General features: G+C 41.0%; 1 long non-coding RNA gene across 1 annotated transcript in view; it reads right to left on the reverse strand.

The window, feature by feature from the left end:
- Nucleotides 1-5892: 5892 nt before the first annotated feature.
- Nucleotides 5893-14474, reverse strand: part of LOC138991267 (uncharacterized) — a 45999-nt gene continuing 37417 nt past the window's right edge. The window contains exon 3 of the long non-coding RNA XR_011467268.1: nt 5893-8085. This is a non-coding gene — a long non-coding RNA (uncharacterized lncRNA). The remainder of the gene's footprint in view (nt 8086-14474) is intronic.

Below are 14474 nucleotides of genomic sequence, written 5' to 3' on the forward strand. Positions count from 1 at the left end.
GATTAAATTATTGCCCATGTGGTTAGCTTCCATTTCCAACGACTTTCTCCCTCTCCTGAGGTCAGGCTGGATTCAAGTGCCCCAAAGCCCCAACTCTCTAACCACCTGGTTGGTCTTTCTGGTGCAGCCAGTCCCCACCCTGAGTCATCTTATTAGCATAAACTCTCAGGTGTGTCACAAGGGGCCCACCATGAATAACAAAGACACTCCTATTACTCAGGAAATTTCAAGAGTTTAAAGGTTACCTCCCAGGATCTGGGACAGAAGCCAGATCTGTCTTTGGGCGAAGTTAATTTTTCACTACACAATGACATTCACAGATTTCCTCATTTCAATCCAACCTTGCATTCCTGGAAAAATAAAACATCATCTGTTTTAAACATGGTTGGATACATTTTGCTAATTTTTAAAAGAATTTTACACCAATGTTTATGAATGAGATTAGCGTATTTTTCCTTTCTCTTACTGACTTTGCCTGATTTTTAAAACTGATATACTGAGCTCATAGAATAAGTTGGAGAGCATGTTTTCATTCTTTCTGTGTGCTAAAAGAATTTTTGTTGGGTTGGAATGATGAGTCTCTCGAAATTTTGAGGAACTAGCCTCTAAAACACTGGTGTTTTGCTATGGAAGATGTTTTAATACTGTTTCAATTTTCCAAAATAATGATAGTATTCTTCAAGCTTTCTATTAATATTTCTTCTTGAGTCACGATTAATAAATTATATTTTTCTAGAAATTTGTCTGTTTCATCTAATTGTCAAATATATCAGCATAAAACTTCATTGTATTCTCGTTTTGCTTTTTTTTAGTGAATGAATTAATTAATTAATGGCAGTGGTGGGTTTTCGTGGCTGCACTCAGGCTTTCTCTCTAGTTGCGGTGAACCAGCTGCTACTGCTGCTAAGTCGTTTCAGTCGTGTCTGACTCTGTGCGACCCCATAGACTGCAGCCCACCAGGCTCCCCCGTCCCTGGGATTCTCCAGGCAAGAGAACCAGAGCCACTTTTCACTGTCGTGCGTAGACTCTAGGCATGCAGACTTCAGCAGCTGCAGTGCTTAGTGGCTCTTCGAGGCATGTGGGAACTTCCTCCATCAGGGATTGAACCTGTGTCCCCTGTGTTGGCGGGAGGATTCTTAGCCACTGGACCACCAAGAAAGCCTCTCTCATGGTTTTCACCTCTGCTGTATTTGTAGTTAAATACTCTCAACTGGTGATTAAATATTTATGTCTTTTCTTTTTTCTTGATCAATATCACCAGAGATTGGTCTATTTTATTAGTCTTTTCAAAGGACCAGCATTAGGCTTTGTTGATTCTTTCTACTGTATGATATTTCTGCTACTCATCGATGCCTGCTCTTTTCTTTATGATCTTCTCTTTTTGTTTTCTTTAGATTTTTGCTGTGATTTTTGCCATAACATTTTTAGTTAGGAGTTTGCTCATTAAATGTCAGCCTTTATTCTTTGCAAATATAAGTATTTAAGACCATGCAATTCCCTCTGAGTTCAGTTTTTACTATAATACACAAGTTTTAGAGAACCTCATGGGCAGTATGAGTTTTTATGATTATTCCAACCATTTCTAAATTTTCATTCTAATTTCTTTTTGGAGTCATGAATTATTTAGAATTCTGTTTTTTAAGTTCTAGTGTATAAAACATCTTATCTTTTTGTTATTGACTCTACTTAATTAGGTCTTGTCTTCCACTGTGGCTCAGATGGTAAAGAATCTGGCAGCGATGTAGGAGACCTGGGTTTGATCCCTGGGTCGGGAAGATCCCCTGAAGAAGGGAATGGCTATCCACTCCAGTATTCTCGCCTGGAAAACTCCATGAACAGAGAAGCCTAGTGGGCTACAGTTCATGTGGTTGCAAAGAGTCTTGGACACAATTGAGCAATTAACACATTCACACTTTCACTACTTAATTAGATTGTGTTCAAAGAATGTGATGGGTATGTGATTTGTTTTTGGAAATTTGTTGGATGTGCTTTACTTTATTTATTTATTTGCCACACCATTTGGCATGTGGGATCTTAATTCTCTGTCCAGGGATCACAACTGACCCCCCTGCAGTGGAAGCACAGATTAATAACCTCTGGATTGCTAGGGAAGTCCTCTGATTAATCTCTGTACCTGTTTCATATGTACTTAGGGAAAATGGATCTTCTCTAAATGGTTGTTATATTCAGGATTTTACCTGTGTCCATTATATCAAGGTTGTTAATCAAATTGTCTAAATATATTTATTGATTGTTTTTTGCTGCTCAACTGACTAATAATTGAGAGAGAGATGTCGTTTGATTTGTCAATTTCTCCCTATACTACTAATTTATAGTAGTACATACAAATTTTTTATTTATATGGTGTGAAACTTTATTGGATGTGTATCCATTTAGAATTCTTAGGTCTTCCTGGTAAGTTGAAAATTTTTCCATGATTTAGTAACAGTTTTTGTCTTAAAGTTCATTTTTTTGTGTGTGATTTTGATGAAGGTATGCCAATTCTCCTTTGGTTACTATTTTTCTGGTGTATCTTTTTTCTTCCTTTTAATGTCAGCTTTTCCACGTCCTTTAGTTTTAGCTGTCTCTTAGGCAGAACTTCTCCCAGTATGTCTGCCTTTTAACTTATGGGTTTAATCCATTTATATCCGGGAGGATTATGACTACTGTGAATATAAACTTCTACCATCTAAATGAGGGTGCAGAGGAGAATGAGAATCTTGAGGTCCTCACCATCTTCACCAGTCATTGAAGTGAGTGATCTGACAACTCAGACCTGTTGATTGCCTTCCACTTTTCCTCAATAGGGCTTCTATTAAGTTTCGAATCTTGAGAAAATGTTACTTTCTGATTAGGCATAGGATTGGAGTCAAATCTTTGGGAAATTAATGAATCCACATAATTTCTCAAAAGATTTCTCAGGAAACTCTGAAAGGCTGAGTAGCAGACCGTTGAGTGCTGGACAGAACTGACTGCTAGTCTTTGCTCGGTCCCTTTCTAGCTGTGTGATTTGGGGTACATTCCTGAATTGCTCTGAGTCTCTTTCTTCAGCTGGAAATCAAAAATCACCACACCAGTTTCCCCAGGATTCTCTGCCTGTGGATGGGATCACCTGTCATAGAGCTCTATGTTTATGTTTTCATGCTCTATGTTCCTCCTTCCTCTTTCCAAGGGCATGGCCTTAATGATGTCAAGAACATTTTGTAAATATTACAATAAGATGTGTCACTGTGATTTTTACTTATTAAAATCACTTTGCTTTCTGACTTAGGTGATTCATTTCAACTAAAAGAAAGATTTGAGCAAAACAATAACTGCCTCATTTCAGCAGCCTGTTCTGTGTTGATCACGATGTCAGTCTACACTGGCATAGATTTCAGGTAATTACTGAGCTTTCTGAAGCTGTTTGTTTGCATATTTGTCTGAAGGCAGTTGAAGTGTGACTTAGGTAATGTGATTGTATTCTCAGGTATTCACAGAGATCAAAACACAGATTTGAAAGGTGCCAGAAGGAATAAGAAGTTCCCAGTGTGTAAGAGTAGAAAAGTACAAGAAAGTGAAACCCTCAAAGTTGGCGTTTTGTAAAAATAAGGAACTTAGACATCTCTCTTTTCTAGGCTCCTTTGACCCATCAGATGCTGATAAAACAGGGTATTAATTATCTGTCACAAACCTTGTCTTGTTTCTTTTCCCACATTTTTATCATCATCAAATTTTTGAGTGTCCGTAAGTGTTACATGGTTTTGATGTGATTGCCATTTGGCTGGAAGGTATTTGAGTGTCACTCAGTGCTCAGGTTTTCTTTTTTTGTTTCGTTTTTGTTCATGCTCTCCAGCAGTTTGGAATCTAGCATGAAATCTCATAAGGAAGATGACACAGAGGAAGTGTGAAAATGCACACAAAAACTATGCTTATACATTTGCGTTTTTCATGCATGTCATGGTTTGGCTAAGGAGGAAACACGAGATAATCAGAGAAGGCTTACTTGAGAGGCTATATAGAATCTCCTCCCAATGCTGATTGCCACTTTGTGGCTGTGTGATCTTGGGCAAGCTGCTTTACATCTCTGTGACTCAGGTTCTTCAACCTTGAATACAGACCCATCATGCCTTCTTTATAGGGCAGTTGTAAGGATTAAATGAGTCAGTACCTATAATGCACTTGCTGTGGTGTACAGCTTCCCAACGTATTTTCAGATTATATAGACTTCACATGAGTGACAGAACTATTGGTCCCAGGTACCTGGCTATAGACTTCAGTTTCTTGGGCTCCAAAATCACTGCAGATGGTGACTGTAGCCATGAAATTAAAAGATGCTTGCTTCTTGGAAGAAAAGCTATGGCAAACCTACACAGTGTATTAAAAACACAGACATCACTTTGCTGACAAAGGTGCATGTAGTCAAAGCTATGGTTTTTCCAGTAGTCATGCATGGATGTGAGAGTTGGACCACAAAAAAAGCTGGGCACCAAAGAAGTGATGCTTTTGAACTGTGGTGTTGGAGAAGACTCTTTGAGAGTCCGTTGGACTGCATGGAGATCAAACCAGTCAATCTTAGAAAATCAACCCTGGATATTCATTGCAAGGACTGATGCTGAAGCTGAAGCTCCAATACTTTGGCCACCTGATGCAAAGAGACTCATTGGAAAAGACCCTGATGATGGGCAAGACTGAAGGCAGGAGGAGAAGGGGATGACAGAGGATGAGCTGGTTGGATGTCATCACACATGGACATGAGTTTGAGCAAGCTCTGGGAGTTGGTGAAGTACAGGAAAGCCTGGTGTGCTGCCGTCCATGGGGTTGCAAAGAGTTAAACTGAGTGACTGAATTGAACTGAACTGATTCTTTGGAAAGACTGATGCTGAAGCTGAAGCTCCAATACTTTGGCCATGTGATGTGAAGAGCTGACTCACTGGAAAAGACCCTGATGCTGGGAAAGATTAAGGGCATGAGGAGAAAGGGGCTGGAGAGGATGAGATGGTTGGATGGCATCATTTATTCAATGGACATGAATTTGAGCAAACTCTGAGAGATAGTGAAGGACAGGGAAGCCTGACGTCCTGGGGTTGCAAAGAGTCAGACACGACTGAGTGACTGAACGACACCTGGCTATGAGCATCCCCACCTGTTCCCCAGTGTGCTTGAAACATTGCATTTTCTATGATGGTCATGAGATGACAAAGCCTGAGGTCTCTGTTAGGTTTGTTCTCTGTCCCTGAGGATGTGGGTGCCTTGGTGACAAATGCACTGGTGAAGCAATACAAGGCCACCATTACGAGTTTGTACTTGGGGACTTCCTTGGTGGCCCAGTGGATAAAACTTCGCCTTTTAATGCAGGGGGAGCAGGTTCAATCCATGGTCGAGGAGCTAACATCCCACATGCTGTGGGGTGCAGCCAAAATTTTTTTAAAAAGAAGAGTCTGTACTTAATCTATTGACATCAGAGGTTTTTGAACTTTTATTTGATCTGTTGGGAGCAAAAGTATTTGACACTTGGGAGCACAGCCAAGACCAAAAACAACTGAAATGACTTATGCCTCTTTAATTATCAAGAGGCAGAATATATTTTAAATTTAAAAATGTGAAAAATGATTCTTGAGAGTAAACATTTGCTGTAAGGGCTAGATTCCTACCTCTTCAGATAAAGAGTAAAAGCTGTTGCTCCTTAAGAAATCTGATTTTGCAGAAGGACTGGCTCTGTGCTGTCCTGACTATCACATGACCAGAGGTGCTGGGCATGTAGGGCATCAGATTGAATGTGCTCAGTTAAACATAAGATGGCATGTTGCTCCTTGTGGAAGGTGGGTCTGGACACAGATGCTTCCTTACATGAATCTCCCTGCTTTCATGTAGGTCTGACAATTTCCATAATTAAAAGTTTTAAACATTCACTCAGATAAGTAAAAGATCTTTATTTAAGATAAAGAATGCTATGGAATCATGATTAACTCTTTTATTAATATTTATATAGATTTTTAAAGCTCTTATTTATTTATTGGCCACACTGGATCTCTGTTGCTGTGCTGGCTTTCTCTAGTAGTGGTGAGGGAGGGCTCCTCTCTAGAGGAGGAGGCTCCTCTCTGGTACCGCAATCATTGTGGTACTCAAGCTGCTCACTGCTGTGGCCTCTCTTGTTGCCGGGCATGGGAACTAGGCACGAGGGCTTCAGGAGCTGCAGCGCATGGGCTCAGTAGTTGTGGCACACCAGCTTAGTTGTTCCAGGGCGTGTGGGATTTTCCCAGACCCAGGATTGAACTTGTGTCCTCCGCATTGGCAGGCAGATTCTTAACCACTGGACCACCAAGGGCATCCCAATATTTACATTTTTAAGAAACTTTCTAAACCATCCAGAAAGTCTGATTTCTCTCCTTTCTGCCATTTTGAGATAGAGTTCATCAAACATAATCAATCATGAGTTAGCTTTCATGGGTACTAATTAACAATTGATAATAATAATAATAATGGCTTCCCTGGTGACTCAGATAGTAAAGAATCTGCCTGCAATGTGGGAGACCTAGGTTCAGCCCCTGGATCAGGAAGATCCCCTGGAGAAGAAAACGGCTACCCACTCCAGCATTCTTGCCTGAAGAATCCCATGGACAGGGGAGCCTGGCAGGCTACAGTCAATGAGATCGCAAAGAGTCAGACACGACTGAGTGACACTTATTTAATAATAGTAATAACAGTGAACACATATACTTCTATTTATGATAAGAAGGGCACATTTTTGACCACTTGGCACATATCACAGAGTTCTCACTGAAACCCAACGAGGTGGGTATTTCATTATCCCCATTTTATGGATAAGGAGACTGAGGCACAGATAGTAACTTGTTCAAGGCCACCAAGCCAGTAGGTGGCAGAAAAAAAAGTGAAAGTGTTAGTCACTCAATCGTGTCCAACTCTCTTGTGACCCCATGGACTGTAGGCCACCCGGCTCCTCTGTGCATGGGATTTCCCAGGCAAGAATACTGGAGTGGGTGGCCATGCCCTCCTCCAGGGGATCTTCCCAACCCAGGATCCAACCGTCTCCTACATTGCAGGGGGATTCTATACTGACTGAGCCACTAGAGAAGATAAATTGAAAGCAGAACATCAAAGTTTCACAAAGAGAAAAGTCTTCAAACTCATGTATCAATGATAAATAATCATCTCTCCAGACACAGTACAGAATATAAAAAGTGTGAATAAGTGGAGAAGGTGTTAGGGAAAAGTCAGGAAAGTTAACCTATTTTACCCTTCCATCATTATATGGAAATGCACACCTATTTAATATTTTAACTGTGCCTATAGGAGTGACATAGTCGGTAGCACTGAGAAACGTTTTCTATACTAGAATGTTAAACCTTTAAAATATAATTATCCAATTTTAAAAGTTCTAATTTTCAAGTATTTAAAATAAAATTTTAGTTTGTTATATCTTAGAAGTTTATTTTGTGAGGATTATTTATCTTAGGTCAAATAATTGGCTTCTGTCAATGAACATTCACTATTGGACCAAACTCTGTATTCACTGAACCTCTAGTAGCTACAATTCTGTAAAACAGGAATGAAATCAAACTTTATCTTAAAAATGATAAAGTCTAGCAGAGACTTACCAGATAGTAGTTACAGAAGAAGCAGTAATCATTCAAATATGGGATAGGGAAGAACTTAACTAGATCCAAGGAAGAAAGATAAAGAGCTTGGGATCAGTGATGAATTAAGGTTGAGTGACAGTTGGCATTAAAAACAACAACCGGAAGTCCATTCTCTATGAACATTGTAAATCAACTAGACTTCAGTCAAACAACAATGACAATCACCACCACACTGGTATGCTTTGGAGGGTAAATGGGTGTCTGTGTTTTGCATCTATCAAACAGTTATGAAATGTTATACCAAGTAAGAGCTGACATGACATATCAGACCCTAGAAAGAGTGTAGAACTGATCATAAAAAAGGTTCTTTAGTAACTAAATAAATAAACTGGAATTGTTTCATCAACAAAACAGTTGATCAAAAGGCATCTTGATTCCTGTTTCAGGGATGTGAAAGTCTTTTAACAGAAGGTTGCAAATATATGTTCTTCGTGTTTACAGCAATCTGAAAAAAAGGAAATACCACACTTGTTAAATAAGATTTGAAAGATATGAAGACTCCTTAAATCAATCCGTCCAAAGATACTTAGTGAGGTCAGATTATTTGTCAGGCACTGTCTTTGACATTATTGTCACCTCCAGGCCTGGGGCTTGGGGCCTCTGAGCTGATCTCAAGCATCTTGAAACACTGTGTTCAGTCGTTCAGTTGTATCCGACTCTTTGCAACCCCATGGACTGTAGCCTGCCAGGCTCCTCTGTCCATGGAATTTTCCAGGCAATACTGGAGTGGGTTGCCATTTCCTTTTATATCTTGAAATATTGGGGTCCTGAAAAATTGTATTGACTACTAAATAAAGGAGAAAAAATCCTGAAATAATGTTTGGATATCTCTGAAATGTGACACAACATCAGCCTTGTTGGTTTATGATTTGTAAGCGTCTTATCTCATTATAAAACTACCTGGGGGGACTTCCCTGGTGGTCCAGTGGCTAAGACTACATACTCCCAAACCAGCGGGCCCAGGTTCCATCCCTGGTCAGGGAACAAGATCCCACATGCCGCAAATAAGATCTGGCACAGCCAAATAAACAAATATTTTTTAAAATGTTATCTGTAGATTACATGTCTTCCCTCTTTCACAAATGTCCCAGTTTGCATGATAACTGCTGAGAATGTCACAGCTAATCATAAATTAGTTATCTGGAGCCTAATAATTTCAGAAGCAAGATGATCAAAGTTGTTTCAGATATTTTCACGGATAGAAGCATGTGGGGCTCAGGTGATTTTTATTGTGTCTGGTACAATGTTGGATGGGGTCCCCACCTGTAAGAGTCCCCAGGTCTAAGTCCTGGAACAGAAAGGAGACTTGTTTTCTTTCTCTGACTATTGAAATACACACACTTTGCAGACTTCAAAAGATCCTGGAAGGAACACAGATGGAAATTTCAGATAATCCCTCACTCAGAGACACCCCCTATTAACATTTTGATTCAAAATACCTTCCAAAGTTTGCTCTATGCCTCAATCCACATAAATGGATTTTTAAACAGCTTGATTGAGATAAAATTCACATTTTGTTTTTTGGCTGCATGGGATCTTAATTGTGGCACGCGTGATCTTTTTCAGCTGCAGCTTGTAGGATCTAGTTCCCAGACCAAGGATCAACCCAGGCCCCCTGCATTGGCCACTGGACCGCTAGGGAACTCCCTCACATGCCATTTAATTTACCCACTAAAAGTATATTCTTCAATGGTTTCTAGGATATTCACTGAGTTGTACCACCATCACTGCAATCAATTTCAGAACATTTTTATCATCCCCATCAAAAAAACCTCTACCCATTAGCAGTCATGCCACTTTTCACTCCAAATCACTCCCAAACCAGCCCTCAATTCAGTTCAGTCGCTCAGTCATGTCTGACTCTGAGACTCCATGGACAGCAGCACACCAGGTTTCCCTGTCCATCACCAACTCCCAGAGCTTACTCAGACTCATGTCCATTGAGTCAGTGATGCCATCCAACCCTCTCATCCTCTGTCATTCCCTTCTCTTCCTGCTTTCAATCTTTCCCAGCATAAGGGTCTTTTCCAATGAGTCAATTCTTCACATCAGGTGGCCAAAGTATTGAAGTTTCAGCTTCAACATCAGTCCTTCTAATGAATATTCAGGACTGATTTCCTTTAGGATGGACTGGTTGTATCTCCTTGCAGTCCAAGGGACTCTCAAGAGTCTCCTCCAACACCACAGTTCAAAAGCATCAATTGTTCGGGGCTCAGCTTTCTTTATAGTTCAACCAGCCCTAAGCAACCACTAATCTACCTTTTGTTTCTATGGATTTGCCTATCCCAGAGATTTCATATAAGCCGAATTAGACAACATGTGGTTTTTTGTATGTGGCTTCTTTCATGAAGCATAATGCTTTAAAGTTTCATCCACATTGTAGCATGTAACAGTACTTCATTTCTTTTTATGGTAAATAATATTCCATTATTTATAGACAGACCACAATTATCCATTCATCACGTGATGGACTTTTGGGTTATTTTCATTTCTTAGATCTTACAAGTAGTGTTGTGAAATTTGTATATAAGCTTTTGTGTGGACACATTTTTATTTCTCTTTGGTATATATTTAGGTTTTTGCAGTAGTCATATGCAGATGTGAGAGTCGGACCATAAAGAAAGCTAAGTGTCAAAGAATTGATGCTTTTGAACTGTGGTGCTGGAGAAGACTCTTGAGAGTCTGTTGGACTGCAAGGAGATCAAACCACTCAATCTTAGGAAATCAACCGTGAATATTCACTGGAAGGACTGATGCTGAAGCTGAAGCTCCAATACTTTGGCCACCTGATGTGAAGAGCCGACTCATTAGAAAAGACCCTGATGCTGGGAAAGATTGAGGGCAGAAGGAGAAGGGGGCAACAGAGGCTGAGATGGTTGGATGGCATCACCGCCTCAATGGACATGAGTTTGAGCAAACTCTGGGAGATAGTGAAAGACAGGGAAGCCTGGTATGCTGCAGTCCATGGGGTCACAAAGAGTTGGACATGACTTAGAGACTGAACAATTGCCAATTGCAATATACCTACTAGTGGAATCACATCAGATAGTGACTCTATGTTTAATCTTTTGAGGAACTGTCAACCCATTTTCCAGAGCAACTGCACCATTTTCATTCCCACCAGCAAGGTCTGAGGATTCTAATTTCTGAACGTCCACATCGACACATTATTTTTGATTATAGCCGCCTTAGTGGTGAGAAGTGGTACATAATTAGGTTTTTAAGAAGGAAGAAGAGGAGAAGAAAAGAGATGAGATCATTTAATATGCATTTTTATTACTTTTTCAAGTAACATTTAATGTAGATACCACTCCAAGTCAACAAATATAATTTTAAATGCCTGTATGCGATACCATTGAAAGGTAGTCCAGTAACTTAATCCTTCTTGTTGGACACTGTCCTTGCTTTAATTTTTTGCTATTATACACAGAAAATCTGGAAAATTCAGCAGTGGCCACAGGACTGGAAAAGGTCAGCTTTCATTCCAATCCCAAAGAAAGGCAATGCCAAAGAATGCTCAAACTACCGCACAATTGCACTCATCTCACACACTAGTAAAGTAATGCTCAAAATTCTCCAAGCCAGGCTTCAGCAATACGTGAACCGTGAACTTCCTGATGTTCAAGCTGGTTTTAGAAAAGGCAGAGGAACCAGAGATCAAATTGCCAACATCCGCTGGATCATCAAAAAAGCAAGAGAGTTCCAGAAAAATATTTATTTCTGCTTTATTGACTATGCCAAAGCCTTTGACTGTGCGGATCACAATAAACTGTGGAAAATTCTGAAAGAGATGGGAATACCAGACCACCTGATCTGCCTCTTGAGAAACCTATATGCAGGTCAGGAAGCAACAGTTAGAACTGGACATGGAACAACTGACTGGTTCCGAATAGGAAAAAGAGTACGTCAAGTCTGTATTTTGTCACCCTGCTTATTTAACTTATATGCAGAGTACATCATGAGAAACCCTGGGCTGGAAGAAGCACAAGCTGGAATCGAGATTGCCGGGAGAAATATCAATAACCTCAGCTATGCAGATGACACCACCCTTATGGCAGAAAGTGAAGAACTAAAGAGCCTCTTGATGAAAGTGAAAGAGGAGAGTGAAAAAGTTGGCTTAAAGCTCAACATTCAGAAAACTAAGATCATGGCATCTGGTCCCATCACTTCATGAGAAATAGATGGGGAAACAGTGGAAACAGTGGCTGACTTTATTTTGGGGGACTCCAAAATCACTGTAGGTGGTGATTGCAGCCATAAAATTAAAAGATGCTTACTCCTTGGAAGGAAAATTATGACCAACCTAGACAGCATATTAAAAAGCAGAGACATTCCTTTGCCAACAAAGGTCCATCTAGTCAAGGCTATGGTTTTTCCAGTAGTCATGTATGGATGTGAGAGCTGGACTGTAAAGAAAGCTGAGTGCCAAAGAATTGATGCTTTTGAACTGTGGTGTTGGAGGAGACTCTTGAGAGTCCGTTGGACTGCAAGGAGATACAACCAGTCCATCCTGAAGGAAATCAGTCCTGGGTGTTCATTGGAAGGACTGATACTGAAGCTGAAACTCCAATACTTTGGCCACCTGATGCAAAGAGCTGACTCATTTGAAAAGACCCTGATGCTGGGAAAGATTGAGGGCAGGAGGAGAAGGGGTCGACAGAGGATGAGATGGTTGGACGGCATCAGCGACTCAATGGACATGAGTTTGGGTAGGCTCTGGGAGTTGGTGATGGACAGGGAGGCCTGACATGCTGCATTTCATGGGGTCCCAAAGAGTCGGACACAATTGAACTGAACTGAACAGCTCTGCGTTGGCTAACCTTATACTTCTGTGTCTTTGTACATTTGTCCTTTTATGGCTCCTTACATTAAAACACTGACGTTTCTTAAGATCTTTGATGGATATTGGTAAGTATCTTCCCAGAAAGATTCTACCAGTGTATTCCCCACTCCTATCCTTATCCATAGTGGTTCTTACATTAATTTTTTTAATGTAATAAGCTAAAAAGTCTCATTTTAGTTCAGATATCTTTTGCAGCTCATCAATCATTTTTTTCAGATTGCCTAATCATAGTCTGTTTTTCTGTTGGAAAACTTTTTTTTGTTGTTGATTCGTAAGACCTCTTTGTATGACTTAGCCAGTGATTTTTATTTTTAATGTTTGCAGAAGATATATTTTCATCAGTCTTTTAACTTTGATTATGGTATTTTTGCATTCAGATGTGTGCTCAGTTGCTTAGCTGTAGCTCACTTTTTGAGACCCTGTGAGCGGTAGCCTGCCAGGCTCGTCTGTCCATGGGATTCTCCAGGGAAGAATACTGGAGTGGGTAGCCATTCCCTTCTCCAGGGATCTTACCAATCGAGGGATCGAACCCATATCTCCTGCTTGGTAGGTGGATTCTTTAGCACTGGACCTCCTGGGAAGCCCACTTCACACATACACAGAAACACACACACAAAAGTTTAGTCGAAGTAAGGGAGACTCCACTCCCAGGGCCCCGCCCTCAAATTTTTCTAAGTCCCCAGCTATTGTTGGGTTGGGGGCCCTTCCTGTGAGAACCCTTTTCCCTTCCTAATCATGCCTACCTTCCTCACTTACGGGTGCCAGATTTAACAAATATAAATACAGTACACCCAATTAAGCAGGAATTTAGATAAACTATGCATTTTTTGTTGTTGTTGTTAGCATAAGCGCGTCCCTTGCAACTTCTTACCTGATGGCCCTCCCCCTCTGGGTCTGGGCTCACAGACCAGGTGTCATGGCCCAGTCCTAGAACATAATCCAGCTTCCATTGGTCTCAATTAATCAGAACCACTAGCAAAGTTTGAAAGCCACTAGTGGGGGTCATGTTTATTTAAACCCAGTTGAAAGCAGAAGAAGAGGGTAAGTGGGGGAAGGAGCATGGGGAGTATTTTATTTTATTCTTCAGTTCAATCACTCAGTTGTATCTGACTCTTTGCAATCCCATGGACTGCAGCACACCAGGCTTCCCTGTCCATCATCAACCCCCAGAGCTCATGTCCATCAAGTCGATGATGCCATCTAACCATCTCATCCTCTGTCATCCCCTTCTCCTCCTGCCTTCAAACTTTCCCAGCATCAGGGTCTTTTTCAATGAGTCAGTTCTTTGCATCAGGTGGCCAAAGTATCGAAGCTACAGCTTCAGCATCAGTCCTTCCAATGAGTATTCAGGACTGATTTCCTTTAGGTTTAACTGGTTTGATCTCCTTGCAGTCCAAGGGACTCTTAAGAGTCTTCTCCAACTCCACAGTTCAAAAGCATCAATTCTTTGGTGCTCAGCTTTGCCATGCGGTATTTTTACCCATGGCCCCCACAGTGGAAGCACAGTGTCTTAATCACTGGACTGCCAAGGAGTCCTTATGTTCACGTGTGCGTGTTCAGTCATGTCTGACTCTTTGCAACCCTCTGTCCATGGGATTTTTCAGGCCAGAATACTGGAGTGGGCTGTTATTTCCTCCTCCGAGGGATCTTCCTGACCCAGGAATTGAACGTGCATCTCCTGTGTCTGCTGCACTGCAGGCAGATTGTTTTCCTGCTGAGCCATCAGGGAAGCCTGAAGTCCCTATAGGAGTAGTTTAAATTTATTTTAATGCTGCCTGCAAACTTGTCTTTGGTGGTCCAGGGACACGATGGGATGGAAGAGGGTGTGAGGATGGAAGCAACCTCTCCAGGAAGACTGAAGCCACCTGGGACCTTGCCCAGCTTCCCATGGCCACAGTGATGTCCCTTCTGCTTAGCCCCTACCTGGTGGCCTTTTTCGCACAGCTTTGATCCCAGAGGCCTCTGTGGCTAAAGTTCTGAGTGGTCTAGAA

This window comes from Bos mutus, chromosome 16, assembly GCF_027580195.1.
Source record: "Bos mutus isolate GX-2022 chromosome 16, NWIPB_WYAK_1.1, whole genome shotgun sequence".
NCBI lineage: Eukaryota > Metazoa > Chordata > Mammalia > Artiodactyla > Bovidae > Bos > Bos mutus.